The sequence below is a fragment of the Lepidochelys olivacea genome (assembly GCF_965140295.1).
Source record: "Lepidochelys olivacea isolate rLepOli2 genome assembly, chromosome: 7".
Classification (NCBI taxonomy): domain Eukaryota; kingdom Metazoa; phylum Chordata; order Testudines; family Cheloniidae; genus Lepidochelys; species Lepidochelys olivacea.
Genome location: NC_140417.1, coordinates 36741790 through 36762622, shown reverse-complemented (window position 1 = coordinate 36762622; position 20833 = coordinate 36741790). Strand labels below are relative to the sequence as shown.

At 40.7% G+C, this 20833-nt stretch overlaps 1 protein-coding gene and 1 long non-coding RNA gene across 9 annotated transcripts in view; one reads left to right on the top strand and one right to left on the bottom strand.

The window, feature by feature from the left end:
• Positions 1–20833, bottom strand: part of IQSEC1 (IQ motif and Sec7 domain ArfGEF 1) — a 716009-nt gene that overhangs the window by 263491 nt on the left and 431685 nt on the right. The gene's annotated exons all lie outside the window — the stretch shown is intronic.
• LOC311524252 overlaps positions 1–20833 on the top strand; it is a 55169-nt gene that overhangs the window by 28672 nt on the left and 5664 nt on the right. For both annotated transcript variants that reach the window (XR_014712509.1, XR_014712510.1), the window contains exon 2: positions 9488–9607. This is a non-coding gene — a long non-coding RNA (uncharacterized lncRNA). The remainder of the gene's footprint in view (positions 1–9487; positions 9608–20833) is intronic.

Below are 20833 nucleotides of genomic sequence, written 5' to 3'. Positions count from 1 at the left end.
CTGAAATTGAGTTAACTAGATTGTATGGCTGTAAATTGATTGTCCTTTCTCAGTTTTGGTGCTGAGATTAATATCTTTACAGAAATAACTTGGGCTTTATTAGGGAATGATAGCAGGAAGTATATAAGCACTGTGTATGCAAAATTGAGCTCTTCAAGAATAGAAGAAAAACCATATTGTCCAAATAGCCTTTAACTACATAACATACATACAAAGCTTTAAAATGCCTTTTAAGTGCTTTTTCCGCCCTGTAATTTGTTTGCTTTCAGCACAGTTCAAGATTTGTGAATAGTAATGAATTTTGAGGGGGTGGTTTACATATGTCTGCCTTGTGGCTCTTTATTAGTTTGACAATTGAAAAGGGCAAACTTAATTTACTAGTAATTTAGTTTATTGCTTAACACAGTCTTCATGTGGAAGTGTCAGCCTGCTCTGTGACCATGACTTTGTCTTACTTTCAGCTGAATATTTTAAAATCTGTATTAACTGGTTTTGGCCCTTGTTACTATAAATAAATATTTAACAGACTCTCAGCGTCTTTGTGCAGGGACAATATGTTGTGCATAGTGAAGAGATGGTAATGAGACACTAAGCCACACTGATTAGCCTGCGGCCCCAGTAGAACCTTGATTGTGCAGAATGACATTGAACGTGTTGTGACCTTAGGGACTCGGAACCCAGTCACAAGTAGCGGGAGTACAGATTCACTAAAAATAGCACGTTTTCTTTCTAAATTCAGACACAGAGAAAGGTAGACTCTCCAAATAATTAGAAACATAGACTCAGGAGAAAGGTTTTAATGTGGGGTGAATTGTTTCCATTCCCCTACTCCACTTTTCTATTGAAGATTTCTATGGCATTGTGTTTTCAAAGATTCAAGAACTGTTTCTGGGGCTGTGAAGCAATTTGGCTGAAAGGCTTGGTCTACACTTGTGAAATGTTCTAGAAATTTTGCACTGCTGCTAACACCAGTTCATTTCCACAGTGGTAACAATGTTGGAAGTGCTTGTGGAGACTGTTAACTGGAGTTTTAACCACCATGTCATCTAACTCTGCTCAGAGTATATCTAATCAATGTGGTGCTTATGACAGCAACAGTGGCCGGCAACCTGTCTGTGCTACAGCTGCCAATGTTGCTAACACAAATAGAGCTGAACTAGTGTTAGTAGTGGTGGGAAATATTTAGAAAACTCCCCTAGTTTAGACAAGGTTTGGTGGGGCTGGATAAGCAACTAGAGGCCCATACGTATTGTTGATAATAAAGGGTCAGAGCTGACATAGGTAAACCAGGCTGTAACTCCACAAATTCTGTCAACAGCAAACAGGGGAACTTCTCGATAGGGCTCTGAGTGAGAGAGGCTGGAACATCTGACCGCTGTTAAGTCCCAAACATGTGAAGTAACTTCTTTGAAGAAATAACATTACTGAGATAAAGAATGGATACAGAATCAAAGTAACCCCTTGTGGTGGAAGCTGTGCTACATTCCTTTTTCTAGATGAAGGCCTGTAGGACCAAATCTGTATATAAGTGAAGGACAAGATGGACTTGAACAGCAGTTGTAGGCATTTGAATAAACAGAGGAAACCAAAAGGAAGACAGCACAAAGAGAAGGAAACACCAGACAGAGTCCTCAGTTGGGATACTGAAGAGCAAAAAGAAAATTTTACATTGTGGCAACTATGAGGAACAATAGGAAGAGAGAGCAAGTCTCAGGGGAGTCTTTCAACCATTCCAGTGGTTATTCTGCCCTTGAGGAGCAGCAGAAACAGAAGGATAATAGGGCAAAAGACATTAGCCATCCAGTGGGCCAGAAGCAAGCACTGAAGAGGAAGCAGCAAAAAGAATTGGCCCAATACATATGTAGCCCAGATAACGAAAACACAATCATGTACTGTCCCTAGCGTTGCCAACTTTCTATTTGCAGAAAACCGAACACTCTTGCCCCGCCCCCGGCCCTGAGTCCACGTCCCTGCCCCGCCCCTTCTCAGAGGTCCCACGCCCTCCCTCCGTCGCTCACTCTCCCCCCACCCTCGATCATTCGCTCATTTTCAACAGGCTGGGGCAGGGGGTTGGGGTGCAGGCTCCGGCTGGAGGTGCAGGCTCTGGGGTGCGGTGGAGATGAGGAATTTGGGGTGCAGGATGGGGCTCTGGCCTGAGGGGTGGAGCTGAGGGGTTTGAAGTGTGGAAGGGGGCTCTGGACTGGGCCAGGGGGTTGGAGTGTGGGAGGGGGTATGGGATCTGGGCTGGGGGTGAGGGCTCCGGAGTGAGGCTAGAAATGAGGGGTTCAGGGTGCAGGAGGGGGCTCAGGGCTGGGGCAGGGTGTTGGGGTGTGGGAGCAAGTGTGGGCTCAGGGCAGAACTTACCTCAGGCGGCTCTTGGAAGTGGCTACCTAGGATGGCCAGATGGCTCCGCTCGCTGCCCCCAGCTGCAAGTGCCACCCCAGATGTTCCCATTGTCCACAGTTCATGGCCAATGGGAGCTGCGGAGCTGGCTGTCAGGTCAGGTGGCAGCACATGGAGCCTCTTTGGCTGTGCCTGTGCCTAGGAATGAGGGGGACATGCTGCCGCTTCCAAGAGCCGCGTGGAGCTGGGTAGGGAACGTGCCAGCCCTGCCAACTGGATTTTTAATGGCCCAGTCAGTGGTGCTGACCAGAGCCCCCAGGTCCCTTTTCGATCAGGCGTTCCGGTTGAAAACCAGACACCTGGCAACCCTAACTGTCCCCAAGGTATCAGGATAAAAGATATTACAGGGGGGAAGGCTAGTCCAAAGAATACTAGAGAATTTCCACTTAGTAGCTACACAAGAAATAAACTTCAGAACAGTCAGAGCTCTTACTAAGCTATTGAATACTCTCCCAAGGGAAACAGTGAAAGCACCAGGATATGAGATGGTAAAACAGCACTGGACAGTAGAATATGTACTGCAGGATCACCTTGCAGTGGCAGGGAAATGGACTAGATGCCCCAAGGGTCTTTTTCCATCTTCAGTTTCCATAGAGTTTGCAAGGGCCTTTTGGATAGGAAGCAGAGGAAGTCTGCACTGGCTTTAGTGGTTAGTCACTGTCAACTAGTCTGGAACACATGCCTGTTTGTGCAGGTTTTTTGCAAAGTGGATCATGTATGCCTTGTAACATCAAGGCTGGCACAAAGGCCTGTGTCCAATCAGATTTTTTCTGATCTAATGTGTTCACATGGAGCTTGAAGAATAGGTGTAGCAAGTGGTTACACAGTCTATTCTGAACCCGAAAGAGTCTTATGAAAACACGAATTCAGCTAAGACTTAACTATAACTTTGCTATGAACTCACTGTCTTTCTCCATTCACCAGCAGAAAGAAAAAAGGGATATTAGGCTTCCACTGCAAAGTACTACCTAGGAGGAAATAATATTCCTGACAGCTATCAAACTAGATGTAACTGCATCAGTCAATTTGTCTTTTAACATTTAAACAAGACAATCAGTCACCATCTTTATCTACTATGCCATATAGTTCCAAAGATTCAGTGGGGACACAAATAGCTACTTCAAGTGTTGGGCATGGCAACAGACACCAACACCTACAACCAACCCCCACATTCTTCAATTACGTATTTAAATGTAAGTGTTGTATGATAAACCTGTCTGGGCATGTATCTATTAGAGTTTCTAATTCCCAATAAATATGACTTTCAATATCTATTACCAAATGTTTTATCAAAATCTAAAGTATATACTTAGACTAGGGTTTCTCAAACTTCATTGAACCGCAATCCCCTTCTGACAAAAAAAAAAATTACTTCATGACCCCGGGAAGGGGTGGGGGTGGGATGGCAAAGATTGAGGGCTTCAGCCCTAAGCAGACTGTAACCTGAGCCCCGCTGCCCCGGGCTGAAGCCCTCGGACTTTGGCTTCAGCCCTAGGGCACGGGGCTCGAACTTTGGCTTCAGCCCTAGCCCCCAGCAAGTCTAACGCCGCCCTGGTCACCCCACTAAAATGGGATCACGACCCACTTTGTGGTCCCAGCCCACAGTTTGAGAACCGCTGACTTAGATCGTTGTTTGTGTTTTCAGACTATAAATACAATCTCTCCCACAAGTCTTGTATTCTAGCAACATTACAAAGAAATTTATTTTTAAATCAAACAATGGCTTCTTTTTTTTATAACTATTCATTTATATTAAGCTTGGACCCAAAGGACCAGATAAAAACTGATCCCTATTTGTGCTCTGTCCTATATAAACCCAGAAGAGACAGTGCCGTCCCTCCAGAGTTTAAACACAAACAACAATTTTTTTTGTCAGAAGGGGATTGCGGTTCAATGAAGTTTGAGAAACCCTAGTCTAAATATATACATTAGATTTTGATAAAACATTTGGTCATAGATATTGAAAGCCATATTTATTGGGGATTAGAAACTCTAATTTATCTTCAGTGGTATGAAAGGGATTCACCGAACACCACTATTGACCTGGAGATGAACACGAAAAGACACAGACACAGCAATATGGGTTAAACGCAGAGGCTGCAACCTTACGAAAGTGTTCATTAACAAATTAATTTGGGGGTAATGGCACTCCAAACCACAGATGACAGAAGAGCTTAACTGTGCATTTCAGCATGACCACAATAACCACTGATAGAACCAAAAGGGAGGAGGAGGTCATTTCCCCTTACTCACCAGCTAAGGAAATTGGCTCAGGACACATGTCTCAGACTCGTATGAGGTATGGTATTAAGATGGGGGACCCCAAGCTGCAACGGACAGAGGCTGTCACTCCCTTTATTCCAAACCAGTGGCCAGGACCAATGGCTTAATAACTCCCCAGGCTGAGGTTCAGGCCCACAACTGTTGCATATGAATCTGCTCTGCTCTGGCTCTGGCAACCCACTACAAGTTGTGACAACAGCCCTGTATCCCCCAGCCAGGCCAGACATCCTGGATGCCAAGTAAAAAAACCCACAAAGCTGTTTGCCAGTTTTGGTGTGTGAGAAAAGCCCTTCCAGACCTCAAGAAAGGCAACTGACCACACAGATGATCCAAGAGATCCAGCACATCTGTCCATGGGATGGAAGAGGGGCAGGAAGTCTGGGTGCCAATTTAGGCTTCCTACACCTGGGAGACTTCCTACACAGTGCCAAGGAGCCAATCAGCTCCCTGAATCCCCTGAAATGACCAACAGGACCATAGGAGGAAGGAACAAAGCCTGATCCCACCATTGTCCCCCTCACACTTCTGCCTGCAGGAACAAGCCTGATTGGCTTGTGCCAGGGATGGCAGACAGGGCATGTGTGGGTGTGGATGAACAGCAAGCACTGCAGGAAGGGATGAGATAGAGAATCAGCTGCCACAGACTCCATAACACAGATTTCTGACTTTTCTTGCCCTATCAAAACCCTGCTGCAGCAAGTGAGATAGGCAGTTTAGTACATGATCCACAGCTTCTATATATATATGGCTGGAACCTCAACCCCTCATAGGTCCCGTCTGCAATATTCTGAAAGTGTAATGGGGATTTAAAGATGCCGTAAGGCAGTAACTTTGGATTCCACTAACCGAGGGGAATCTTCCAGTCATGTGCTACCTGCCCCTGGCCCCCCTTTCCTCACAGAGTAGGGAATTTTCCAGTATGTTCTGGACTGGAGGTGGGACCATAACTTCACAGCCATTCCACCAGTACCCATGCCAACCACTGCAGAATGTTTATGATTTTGCGAAGATGAACTTCTCCCTTAAATAAGCTTGTCTCTCCCTCAGTGGGGACTGCCTTCTTAAAGATTCCTTTTCAACATGACCCTGTTTGACCACACAAAGTAGGGCCAAGAAAAACTAGCTTCCTCCCTTAGAAAGCACTGGAAATCACAAAGCTGTATCATCAAACTGTTCAGATAACACTTCCTTTTTATTCTATTTAGGAGACATTTGTGTAATTCAATCTTCTTTGCGATTACCGTAGATATAATGATTTTAATGTGTCTTATTACATGATAGTTTTCCTTTAAGCTTTCATAGTCCATAGTGTCGAGAGGGGAGAGACTTGTAGGGACTGATCAGCATAAGATAATGGCAAGGGCAAATCTAATAGCCAAGTACTAACCCTGTGCTGTGTTACAAACTTCTTATACTATGTGACGTACTATGAAGAGTATTTCTTTGGTGATCTATGGCGGGTGTGAGGGGATGTTTGGGCTTCTCACTGTGTTTCCACAATGTTGTCTTACTCACATTAGCCACTCAACGAGAATCCATGCATTGGGATGGAGAGACAGCCACACTGAGCTGCAATACACAGTCCTACAGGTGATTTCCTGTCTTACAGCATCAACTCCATTGAGTGACATCAAATTCCTATAGGAAAACACTTCTTTCTTTCAGAACAGATGAATGCAGGACTTTGACTGCTTTAAGTGAATGTCTACAGCACTATACACCTTAAGGTTGGTACAGGCTACATAATCCTTTGATTAAGCTACATATCATGGTGAGACACTCTATGGAAGGATAGAAAGATTTTCAATGCCAAAAGAAAACCAGTGTTCTTCAGCTAGCAGCTAAAAATCATAATAAGGATCAAGATTAATTCATCTTAGCTGCAACAAACTGACATCTTAATCCTGCTTAAAAATAAAGATCTTTAAAGATATCATTTCTTGTCCAGCAAGTGCAACATATTTGAAACAATAAATAAGATACAAAGTTATGCTATCTCCAAAATGGTAGTAGCTTGGGGAAAATAGCTGACAGCCTCTACAAAATGTTTGATATGCAATACTCCTTAAATCTGGGAGCAGTGTAGTATACAATCAGTTTAATGCAGAAGAAAGGAACAGCGGCCTAAGATATTAACTGTCTAGAACATTGTACAGGATATTGCTCAGTGAATAATATTGTCACACAATCTCTTCAATGCAGATAGGAATTTCTATTAAATTGCGTAAAATGTACTGTAGAAGAAATGGAACTCACTTATAGTGAGTTTTGATACTGCGATATTCCACTGAGTGAATTATTAAGAAGACTGAAAGTCCCAGATTATTTCACTGCACTGCGATGTGCCACTCACAACTAGTGATAAAAGTTTTCACTTCAGTAGTATCTTGCTGATGGGGATCTCTAAGAATTTGCCCACATTAAAGGATTCAGCCTCAAAGTGGGCCAGGTATCACTATCCCCATTGTACAGGTGAAGATCAGGCGGCTTAATTCTCTAACTCAATGACAAAAAGATCGTGCACTCTCTCTCTCTCACACACACACACTTATTTGATGCCACAAAGAAGTGATGTAGCAGAGCTGGGAACAGAACCCATGTCTCCTGCCTCCCAATATTGTGGTTTGGGCACAAAAATCATCCTTCCATATTTCGGTTTTCATTTTTAACAAATCTCCAGGTATTTTGCCTAATTTATGTCACTAGCCTGCACTCTTACAAATAGTCCCGATGAAGTCAGTGGGAATACTCGTATGAGTAATGCTTTCTAGTACTATTGAGAATCACAGAGTTGGAGCCATAATAAGAACATTTTGTAAGGAAAATAATTACTACATTAGAGGGCTCCAATTTACGAACATAACAGCCAAATTCTTGCCTGTTATAACTCCAGGCAACTTCAGTGGACACAGTAGGGACCATTTTGGCTCATTATGCCTCAGTACATGCAAAAACATATGAACTTTCTGTGAATAACTTCCATTAGCATTAATGGCATTCCAGGATGTCTCATTTCTCAACCACACGATGAGAAATACCCATGTGTTTTCCAACCCATTCCTAACCACGGAGAAAAAAGCAACACGTAAAATGCTCTAGTTTTTAACAGTGTCATGTCTGTTTTTATAACTCTGCTTTTCCAGAAGACATAATGGGCTATGTTCTGTCCTCTGTACATTCATATTTATTTCCTCAATTGTTTAAAGGAATCTCTGTCCTGAAGGCACTTGTGCTTACTTAATATACAAAACCAAGGATAGAAATCACAACAGGTATACCTTTGCTGTATAGCTCCCAAAATATAACCTCCCACATTCTGCAACCCAAATCCCTTCAACCCGTCCCCTCAACTAATGAAGTGGGCCTTGGTTTTCCCTGCATATCTGCCAAACCTCCTGGGGGACAAATTTCAGAGTCAAGGTCCTCTCTCAAAATATGCCCTGCCACCAGCCAATTCAAATGTTAAACTAGGGAGTTGTTAATTAGGGTGCCTCCACTGTCTACCATTGTGGTAGTGCTCTATGAGGATAGAGGCAGTCTGTCAGTAAGCCAGGTACCAAACTATTTAGTGTATGCTAAATTAAAATCAAACCCCAAAACTAATGGGAAGCCTATGCAGATGTGGGTGTGAGCAGTGGTGTGATATCTGTCTGGATGAAGCTCCATTTAACCAGTGAGCAGCTGTATCCTGCATTAATATAAGAAGTATCAGTAACTGTATGTTTCTTAAAGTTCCTAAAGTCTATTCCCCTTGCAGCAACACATGTGGTCAAATTCCAAGGAGGATGCTTCCCTCAAGGATCTCTCAGAAACAAAGGAGCAGGACTCTTCTATCCCATCTACCTGTGCTAGAGATTACAGGCATGTCATCACAATCTCATTAAAAGCGGTATTGAAGGCAGATGACAGATCTAAAAAAATAAGCATGGATGTGTAATCTTCATCCGTCACCAGGATGAGATCATTATAACCAAAGCAATTAGAAAACTGGATTGCATTGATTTCATTGGGGGTGCACAGGTGTAAATAGGAGAGAACTGGGGAAGATTTTAAAAAATATGGGCTAGATTCATAGCTAGTGTAAACTGGCATCAGTTGTATTGAAGTCAACAGAACTACATAAGCTGAGGATGTAGCCCACGTACTTCTAAGCTGCTTTTCTGTCACACTAATGCTATCTACTAATTAGACTCAAGTGGCTATAAGATGAGGATATTATCGAACTTTAAATGCGTCCCTTAAAAATGGTCTCTCTATTTTTCTCTTTTCTAATCTACACTACATACTTCAGTGACTCAGGCCGCAGTCCAGGAAAGCACATAGGCACGTGCTTAATTGCTGGTGACAATAGGGAAACTTTCCTGAACTTGACCTAACAGAGACCTGAAGATTCCACAGAGTTCTGTCAGGCATGTGCATGTACAAGAGGGGGAGACTCCCTCAAAGGACTGTTGAGTTCCCAGTGGTAAATCATATCATGCTTTGCAACCCTTAGAACCTAGCAAGCTTGTCAAACTTGCTAATGGTTCAAAGAGCAGATTATATGAGCCTTTCCCAGCTAGCTGACTGTGGGGGGAAATACTGATTTATTAGAATATTTTTCTGGCTGTCTATCTACCATGTAACAAATGACTAAGTGCCCTGAAGGGGTTTCACCGCAGAGGAAAGAACAAATCAAGAAAAACAAAGGGCTAGGAAGTCTTTGAATGTACTTCCATTTGACATGCCGGAAATTTATGTAATTTATGTTGGGCTGTGTGCAAACTAAATGTTTCCTTTCCTTTCTGTTCCTCTGCTTTAGGGATGAGCGCTACATGTCACAAGGTTCTAGGATTCCATCAGCTCAGGAGTACTGGAAAGGCTGCAATGTGATTATACGAGTGCACTGAACCATTCATCCTTCTGTCATGCCTTTCAGACTGTGAGTTACAATCATGGTACCATGATTAGATTTCAGATTTATAGTATAAGCAATAAGGTGAGAAGCCAAGTTATTTTAGCAAGACCATAAAGTAATTACACAATATTTAGATTGGGAACTACTGTTGTGTTCAGAACCCAGTAAAGAGCATAGAGGTGGCTTTACCAGTATTGAGAGGACTGCTGACTGGTGAGCCTGTAAATTTTCTACACAGAACGGGCAAAATTACATAAGAGTACCAGAATTTGATTAATTATAAAGAAAGCTGTGGCCTTCATTCCCAACTCAGTAGCTGTGAGCAATTAACGTTGTGGCAATAAGGAAAATAAGCTCATTAAGAAAAGGTCTAGTTTGAACTTTGTGGTAAGAAAGGATTTCACCAGAAGCCTTAGAGGACATAAGATGGCCTGCTCTTCAGTAGGTTTTTTTTTTTTTAAATCACATCCCCAAGTATCAATAACTCTGCCAACCAAGACTTTTTACCCACAGAACGGCTGGCAGCCACATTTTTCAAATGAGTTCACCAATTTTGTGCCTCCGTATTTGGGTGTCCAACTTGAGACCTCTAGCATCAGATTCACTAAGGGTACATCTACACTGCAGCTGGGAACTTACTTCCCAGCATGGGTCAATAGACAAGCACTAGCTCTGCTTGAGCTAGAGCACCAAAATAGCAGTGTCACCAGGGTGGCAGCTCAGACGTGTCACCTGAGCACAAACCTACCTGAACCCTCGTGGTGTGTACTCAGGCAGCTACCCTGCGCCACCACCCTTGCTACCCCCGGCTACACTGCTGTTTTTAGTGCTCTAGCTTGAGCCAGCTAGCGTGTGTCTATTAGCCATGCGCAGAAGCACACTCCCAGCTGCAATGCAGAGATAGCCAAAGATGCTGCAAGTCCCTTGTGCCTCTGAAAATCAGGCCTAAAGAGTAGGTCTACAAAGCAAAAGCTGTGTAGGGGTGAGGTTAGCTGAGCTAGCTGGAATCCAGGTATTGCACAGTACAGAGTTCAAAGCAGGTTAGTGAGCTAAGGACTGTGCTGGGCTTATACTACCTGCACTGAAGCCCACACTGTGATGTCTTCATTGTTATTGTTACCTGTGCTAGCTTGAGTAGGCTAGCCCGGGCACAACTTTAGCTGTGTAGATATGCCCAAAGTGTCTTAAAGTGTACACCCAACAACTGATGCAAAATCTTCTGAAAATCTGGTCCTTATTGACTATCCAGATCAATGCCATTCAAGATGGCAGTTCACCATAAGAACTAGCCTGTTCATGTTAAAATACAGGTTTAGCAAACCTCATTACTTGAACAGCATTTTTATTACCCCAGAATAACTACATACAGATCTGCTTCTTGTTGCCAACTCTTATTGCCGGTCCAAGCTCTCCTGATTTCTCTGCTGATTTCTTTATTTAGGAACCATAAAACCAAACTTACCCACATAACATACCATGGGAATTTATTTATGTTTGCAAAAAAGGAAGAGAGAATGCACTGCTGATGTATGGCATCCAATTGTATATAATTTAATTTATAGACATTAAAAGTTTCCAGAACTACGGTGTTTAATCTTTCATGAGGCAAGTGTCCAGGATGCTAATGTAATCTGAGAATTGAAATGTTTGAAAATGCCTTGTTTAACAATATGGCTGGATATTTCTCAATGTTGTGGCATGTTAGATAATTACTAGAACTAGGCAAGGGGGCAAATCTTCAGTTTGGATTTAATTCCACTAAATTTTCCAATTATCTGACTAGATAATTGTATGGCTGCATGAGCTAAAAAAAAGGAATTCACAGATGTTTATCAGAATGCAAAAAAATGTCTAATTTAGTCAAAGCCCATATTTTAAACCATAGTTTGGTTAGGCTTTAATAATTACATATAAAGCATTACTGCTGTACCCGCAGAAATGTGCTAAGACACACTATTTTAGATGAATAAAGAAATGTGTGACTGGGATATCATAAGAGGACAAGCTTCGGAATTCATGGCCGACTCTCCCACTATGTATACACCAAGTTTCAGATGGTCTCTTTTCCATAACTAATACATAAGGATGTTTACTACAGTCAGAACAGGATAAACTATTTACAGAACTATCAGATAGGAGCATTTTAACCCTTTTTCTGTTTATAAATCATCTGTGAACAGACTTTGATGTTTATGAATTTGTTCATTATTTGAAAGCACTTGAACACTTTGTGCTTATGGGGTTTTTGTGTGAAGAATATACTTTGAGAGGAGGTCATCTTTGACTAGGCACTATTCTTGGTATGTGACTGATCACCTAAGTCACATGATACTACTTTCACTCAACAGTAGAGGATAACCAGAGAGATTTCAGAATGGCTGCATAACCACTTTTAGTACAAACCCTCACACAAACATCTGCATAAGTTTTCATAAGACTTCTGCTTTTTACAAATATTCTTACACGCACATACGCACACACAAATTCACTTATTATATGAATGATAATAGAAAATGAATATAAAGGAGAAATGAGTAAAGCTGAAGTGGATTTGTGGTGTTATTCAAACAAACGTTTGTTAATACTTTCTAACAGTGCATTCCTAGCTACAGCTGCATTGCCATTACTCTTATGTGCAGCTCCACACAAACACAATATAGCACAAATGTGACTGACAATGAAATGAAGATAAAAGGAGGAAGAGAAGTCTGTGAGACAGCAGCGCAGGCGGTCTCCCAGAGCTCCATTACATTATCTCCTGAGAGCATGGCACAATTTCCTTCTGACTGAATCCTTTAAAAATGTCATTAGAGTGTGGAGATTTCTGCAGGAGTATTTCCCGAGATCTACATTCACAAACACTATAGCTACTGACAGTAGAAAGAACCAGTCAGCTCAAATACCAAATACATTTATGGCTAGAATTAACCCTGCTATTGGGTAGTGCACAGCTGCACTATCATAGGGGGACCACAGAGAATTACTTTCCCTGCTCCCACCTCGTTCCAGCAGGTAGTAATCTGCTACTGAACTATACCTGTAGAGGATACATTTCAACCTCCCAGCAGAACTCTGCTGGTCAGCACTTTGGGTGCATGAAACCAAGGCTCTGCCTATTTCCCACCTTTCTCTGTCCACTCCCTGCCCTCCTCCTTAAGGCACTCTGTAGAGAGCCATTAGCATGCTGCACCTGCTCACTCCCAGGTGCCTGGATCTAAGCTCTGTAGAGACCGTGCAGGGGCATAGAGGGGATTTTATTCCCCTTTACACCCCTATGCAGATGTGCAAACAGACAACATGGAGCCACAGTCTGGGCCATATAATCTAATTTTTCACAGGCCATCACAACACTGTTTCGGATCTGCAGGAGCAGCAGTAACCCAAGTCACAAATTCACATAGTGTTCAATCAGTTCCTACAGATTCAGTGGTTACAGTCAAACACTGTCAACTGTTTATTTGCATGCCAACAAATAACAAAATCAGTCTAATTCGATTGATATTTGAGATGAAGTCAGGCTACTAAGAATGTTTACCATGGACCAATGCAAACAGGCCCTTTATTTCCCAGGAAGACACTTACTGTATATAAACTGCTTAAGTGGGTTTAAAGAACTATGTACACAATACTTGAATATTATGATTAATGTGCTGTTTCTTATTACATTAATGTGCTTTATCAGTCAGTCATAAGATGAAATTTCCCTTAAATACTAGGCACAGAAACTTGTGAAGAGCACACATACTGTAAACATTTTAATAGCTTCCCGCCTGTATTTCACTACAAATCCTCTGGACTGCCAATGGGGTTAGAATTCTGAAAGCAACTTTGAAGAGGTTTAACAACTGGTAAATCAAACAACATGCAACCAGCAAACTTTTATAGAATCTGAAAACAAATACAACTGGTTCTATATCAGCATGTCTGCTACAAAATAGATTCATACAGATTAATAGATTCCAAGGCCAGAATGGACCATTGCGATCATCTTGTATGACTTCCTGTATAACACAGGCCAGAGATCATCTCCAAAATAATTTTTAGAACAGATCTTTAAGAAAAACATCCAATCTTGATTTAAAAATTGTCAGTGATGGAGAATCCACCACAACCCTTGGTAAAGTGTTCCAATGGTTAATTACCCTCACTGTCCAAAGTTTATGCCTTATTTCCAGTCTGAATTTGTCTAGCTTCATCTTCCAGCCATTGGATTGTGTTATGCCTTTCTCTGCTAGATTGAAGAGCCATTATTAAATTATTAAATATTTGTTCCCCATGTAGATACTTATAGACTGTAATCACTACATTGTCCACCAGAGATGGCCAATGGCTCCCTGCCTACTACCTGCTGGAGACCGCACACAGAGTTTGGAGCACGTTTGCATCAGGAGTATATTTTCTTCCTGCTATTTTTAGCTCAAAACAGGGAAAACAGATAATTATAGTGAAGCAGTGAAATTGTCTAGAAAAAAAGAATTGTTCCTTATTTTTCAAACCTCCCATCCCAGACAGGTTTCATCATGGCTGCCACTCTCTTTAATTTCACATTTGTTACCCAGACTCTAATTCTTTGGCATTAGAAAGTTAAGTGCCATAACAATGATAAGATAGATGATCTGTCAAACCTCACAATACAGCATTTGGCTGGAGCAGCCACCACTTCCATGTTTGCTTCTAGCCACAACAAGTCTGAATTGTTTGTATAGAACAAGATGTTTTCCAACCCAAGAGTGTGGTAGGAGGCACCTTGTTTACATGGAGACACTATTTACAATAAAAGCATTTGTTTTGCCACCATAACAGCCCAGCCAAAGTTCTCAATGGCAAAATGAATGTAAGACTTTTAGAAGACAGAATACATTTACTGATTGTGGAAGACAAGCGACTAATGAAACGTGAAACTAAAGCATGGGAGCAGGTAGGCTGGTTTGAAGAACAGGGACAGGTTCCTACTGTTTCACTTGTGTAACTAAACCCCTGCTTTCTTTGTTCTTTGTTCATCCCTGAGCCTCTGATGAAACTGTTAAATGATTTGAATAATGCACAGTCCGTGATACTTTATTATTTTTAAAATAGGCTGCTTTTACGCCTTGAAGCATTAAACAGGTACAAATTTAACTCACTAGTTTACAGAGAAGAAAAAGGCCACTACAGCTATTCACTCTGCTGTTGACTTTTCATCTGGAACACAGCATTTCATTTGCAACAGTAAATTAAATACTGTTTCACTGATATCCAATGACTTGTTAAAAGGATTTCAAAAATATTTTTTGTGAAAGATATGATTAAAATAGAAGATGTGTATATGTGGACTTTAGAAAAGCCAAAGTCATTTGAGGAGAAGCTTTGTTTACCACAGTAGCGATCTTGTCAATTTCATGGCCAGATGATATCGACAGGGCTCAGCTGACATCTCACAGATTAACAAAGAACAAAGCAGAGGGAAATTGCTTTAATCAGACACTGCGTGGCCAGCAAGCAAGCAAACTTATTTGTCAGAAACATCTGCTGCATCCAAGAGAATACACAACGGGCTAGTCACCCATTCTCTCTCCACTGTTACAAATACGTTACCTGATTAACACAGACATGGGATTTAAATGGATGAAATTATTTTAAAGTGACCTTTCTGGTGTAAGCATAATTTTCTGTGTTATAGCAGCACCTACTATGATCTTATGATGAAGGGTCAGTTATTGTGTCTGGTCACACTTTTTCCTGGGACACTTTTTCATCCAAGATGACAGCGAATAAGCTCAGTTTTCAGGTCTACTGCTGCTTAAGGGAAGGGCTCTGAGTGACTGCTTGGGAAATGGTCCCAGGAGTGGGGGACAGAAAGGGGAAGGAGGAGAGCAAATTTCTTTGAGAAGACTGGGCTCTACACTCAAGGGTCATAGACAGGGTTGGTTTTATCTGCTTTACTGCATGGGTGCATCAGCTAAAAAATGATTAAGAGATCACAAAATACACGTGGACAACAAAATGAATGAAATGTAAATGAATACCATAATGTGATTGGAAACCACCCAAAATACAGTACACAATCATTAGAAATTAGAAAAAATAGAATTAAAATATAACCATGTCTTCCCTAAAAGGCCTCATAAAACCTTTCTTTTATGCACAGATTGTTTTCAGCTGCAATAACAAAATCAGAATCTATCTAAGCAAATGGCATTTGCACATGCATGTTGGGCATTTGGACTTCTAACTACCCAACCTGTCCTTGTAAATACCATTTGCACATTTAGTCTCTGTCTTTTGTGAACACAAATGACTGTGTGTACAGAAACTCCAATTTACTTTAGGCTGAGCTCATAAAATCAAATAAATGCTCCATTATTTTATGTCTTGTTCTCTCCTACTCGACTCAGCTGTCAGATGTTATAACTTTGTTTTTTCTTTTTTTAATCTCTGTCCCTACCATGGCATCTATTGGTGTTGTGGATATATTTGGGATTTTGAAAGAAAATGTAAATGATATATCAATAAAAGCATTAGCCATAGGGCTGACATACAACGAGACAGTGTCCCTTTTTGAAATGAGCCACGTGTCTTCATTTAGGAGCCTAATCCAACACCCGTTTAAATCTATGGAAGGATTCTCATTGGACTTCCTGGAGAGGAAGGATGGACCAGTGGTTAGGGTGCTACCCTGGGACTTGGGAGACCTAGACTGAATTCCCTCCTCTGCCACAGACTTCCTATGTGACCATTTAGGCCCAGATTTTTAACAGTATTTAGGCGTTGTTGCGCTCAGTGTTACAACACCCAACTGATTTAGGAACCTAAATCTTATGTTCAAAAGGGATTTAGGTGCCTAGGAGCCTAAACTCCATCAGCAGTTAATATAAGTACCAAAGGCAGAGATAGACTTCAATGAATCAGACTCCTAGAAGTTTCCTGTGATCATTAATGCATTTGTTCAGCAGGATCACTTTTACCATATGGTTTTTAACAGAGACGTCCCTTAATGAATAGCCACCACACCTTTTGCTATGAGCCTTTACCATACAAGACGGAGGAAAACAAATGAATAGATGCCCCATTTTCCTTCAGTCATTATCCTTCCCCACTGCCCCAGGCAATAACCCAAAGAGTAATCTCCTACAGAGATTTTCATTTAAGAATCTCAAAGCTATTTCAAGGATTGGTAAATATTATCATTCCCTATGTTACAGATGAGGAAACTGAAGAGCAGGGTGATTAAGTGACTCATTCAAAGCTATGGAGTGGTGGAATAGGGAGGATAAATTTAGCCCAGGCATAAACAGCCACAACTCCCATTGACTTCATTAGAAGTTGCGCCTACTTATGTCCCTACTAAATTTGATCATAGGTCTCCTGCTTCTCAGCTGCTGTACTCATCACAGCATGCTGCCTCCTTCTGATATATGCTAAGGATATTTCCCCTTCCCCCAGAACAGCTGATTAAAATAAGTCTGGAACTTTAAGATCATCCTGTATATCAACAGAGGTAAGAACTTCATTTCAGAGCAGAGGTTGAGTCTGTATCTTTGTCAGCAACCAGAAAAAACAAACTTCTAATATGACTCAGCTCAACAGGGTTGTTATTGTGTTAGATGATTCAGACTTTCTTTGCAGCTGTGTCTGCTTACAGATTTCCCCACCCAAACAACAGTACTTGCTATACTGGTGGCAATGCCCATTTTGCAAATTTTGGAGTATCCACAGATCGATTGAATCTGCCAGACATTCTTAAAGCTGCTTGTAAGGGAGACAAAGTTAACACGGACAAATCACTTGTAAATGAGGGCCTGATTCTCCTTTGATTTGTGACCATGTGCATGAGAAATAACTCCATTGGAGTAAATGGAGTTATGCTGGGGGTCCAAAATATTTGCTTCAAATCTTGTTACTGTTTCTACCCCAGCAGAATATGCCCAGTACAGGTTTCAAATAAGATTCCATTTAAGTATTTTGTACTGTTATCAACTTCATGAGTCAGAGGCACTTTCCTAAGGATAAATTCTATGTTAACTTAATAGGGGAAAGAGCCATATACAGCTGGCTAACACTGAAAACTGTTAAGACTGCAAACTGCATACGGTCAATAATATTAATAAACTAACACAGACTGTTAGCTTTCAACAAAGAAAAGTTTATGGACCACAGTGGAAAACACATGCACATTTTGCCAGTTTATATGTCACTTCACTGTCTCCACATAAATAGCAAGTAATAAGTTCATAAAGGTGCAGGTTAACATACATTAATTCCTTTTTATTTGTGATTCACGCTTTCAAGAGACAGTAAAGCACGATGAGCAAATACTGTGAAAGCTTTGAAATGCACTGCCCCAGAGCTCCCTCTAGCAACCATTTGCACGAACCTTAGTGTCATGTAAAATCTATCTCTGTTGCTCATAAAAATATTCTTGATTAGAATACTCATAATATCTACACATCTAATAGCAAATAAAAGGTGCATTTTGTATTTCTATTACAGTGATTCGTAGTATTTTTCATGCCCTAGTATTTCTATACTTTGCAAACTTACATTTCCTAAACAATTTCAGCATTTGTAATGAAAAGATTAAAAGCAATGGTTAAGTGTGACTCACCAAAATGAGCACTTGAATGTAATATGAGCATGAAGTATTAAATAGCAATTTTCAAAACAATGAACAACTGAACCAAATGTGCATCTGTTTAACCTTTGTCTACACTGGAATGACAATGTCATATGTCATCAACACACTCCACAGCTTTAATCAACTTGGTTTACATAGTTTGAAAACTCTTTAGCACAGGTTTCAGAGTAGCAGCCGTGTTAGTCAGTATTTGCAAAAAGAAAAGGAATACTTGTGGCACCTTAGAGACTAACCAATCTATTTGAGCATAAGTGAGCTCAAATAAGTGATGAAGTGAGCTGTAGCTCACAAAAGCTTATGCTCAAATAAATTGGTTAGTCTCTAAGGTGCCACAAGTACTCCTTTTCTTTAGGACAGGGACTTTCTGTGTGCAATGTGTGTATACAGTGCTTAGAACAATCAGGCCCCAATCCCTGACTCGGGCATCTAAGAACTACTTCAATACAACAAGGAATCCGGCCACCAAACTTCTTGTTGTTTTTGTGGATACAAACTAACATGGCTACCCCCTGATATGTCAATGCAAATAAAGATGATAATAATTTACATTTTAATTGGCACGTATTGGAATTACAGGTAATTTCCACGTATCTGTTTCAAGTAAGGGCCTTTCTCACCACAATGAACTTGAACTACTTATCTTTTGTGAACCTTGAGTTAGTTAAGATCTTGGGAAAATTTTAAAATGTTGATCTGATTCTATAATGACACCTATACGGAACTGTTTCTGCAAACAATCTCTCCATTTTAATAACTTTTTCAGTTAATTAATTCTTCTACTCATATAGTAGATAGTTATGCAATATTTAGATTTTCCTAATAATGAAAGTTATTTTAAGATACAGTCTACTTCTGGAACATAGGTTCTTCAATATGTCATGGTTTGGACTGCTCTCTGCTCCATCTAGTGGCATATAAAGTCCATGTTGTTCAAATATTCAGTAAAAATATGGACATCATTTTGAGTTGCTAAATAGAACAGTATGTCCTACAGTCAAAGAAATTGAAAGTTAACTTCATATCTGCACAAGGGAAATGAAAGTAAGCAGCAGTTGCAATGCATGCAAAGTACTGAAGGCTGTATGATGTATGTGCATTGTAACCAAAACCATCCAAAAAAGAAACATGACTAAAAGCTTAATATGATCACAAAAGAAGCGCCTGTATTCAAAATGGAAAAATAAAAATGAGCCAGATCTTAATCAATACCAATTTGCAAGTGCCTAATAAAACATTTTCTATGTGAAAGCACCCAAGCGGTAGCTCTTCTTCAACGCTTAACGCAAGGGCACTCTGGAATGCATTCACACAAAATAAGTGAATAAACCATGAGAACAGCAGCTAAACGATTTCCCCCCAGTCTTCCATATCAAAGATGTATGTGTTATGGTCCATTTGTTGAACGATTCATTCATGCACAACTAGAGGCATCCTCCACACTCCCAACTATGGAAAGTATATAGAAATCAGAAGAAAAGGGAAAGACAGTTTTCAATGCAGCCCTTCCCTTCCATTTTATGACAATGTGCACCGATTAGGTCATCTGCTTAAAACTTGGATGAGGTAATTAGAAAAGAATTCTACCCAGTTCCAGTGCTGAAGTCTGAGATATACAGCACGTTTTATTTAGCTAGCCATTATTTATTTTAAAAGGAAAATGTGCACTTCTCCATATCTGACTTTCACTGCATCAGTGAAGGTCAGCTTTTCTGGTGCAGAACAATGCATGGTTTGAAGATAGCGTAGTTACTGACTTGAGAGTTTTGTAACCACTGAGGACACAAATTTTGCTTCTAACTGGAAAGGGCAAAATGCAGACAACACCAAGTGATCGTATTCTCTTTGCCACAGACAATAGCACAGATCTGCCTTCGACTGCCTTTTCTCATGAGAGGCATTATGAACTGTAACTACATTCAGGATGATGCTTTCTCTTCATTGCAAAAGGCCTGGCACCCAGAATGAATGCTTTTGGACTTTCATGTACATACGTCTTTCCTCTATTTTTCTTCAAAACAAACAAACAAATAAAATACAGACGCGAAGATCTGACAAATCCCTGCCTGTGGAAGAGAATAATTACTGTGCTTCAGATCAGTACACTGAGTGGAGAGAGGTAATTATTGTTTACGCTAGTGACAGAGATAAGCAAGTCAAAATAATACAAATCCCTACAGTTTCTAGCCAAGTGTAACAAGTCTGTGAGAAATTCCTGCCGAATTAATGGAAGAGATAAAAGGCTAAGAAAATGTCAGTGACATGCAGACATTTTAATGTTCTACTCTGCCTAACATGGTAAACATGAGAACACTGATACATCTGTATCAAAAAGGATAAATCCTTTAAACAACAGTTTCAGCATACATGATCTGCAAATTCCTCATAGAGAATGAATGCCCATTAATGCCACTGTTATGCCATATGATTGGGATCCACATGAATCAGATGCATTCAATCCCCAAATGTAGGCTCAAGCCATATAGTGCTCTCAATCTGCACACACAGATTGAGGGTAGTGTAAAACCTCTTACAAATGGACAAACAGTACCAGGGTTTGCATTTCTTAAGGCCAAATTCTTCCCCAGGTATGTGACACATGTATCTGGGGCATGGTCATGAAGTAATCTAAAGAATGG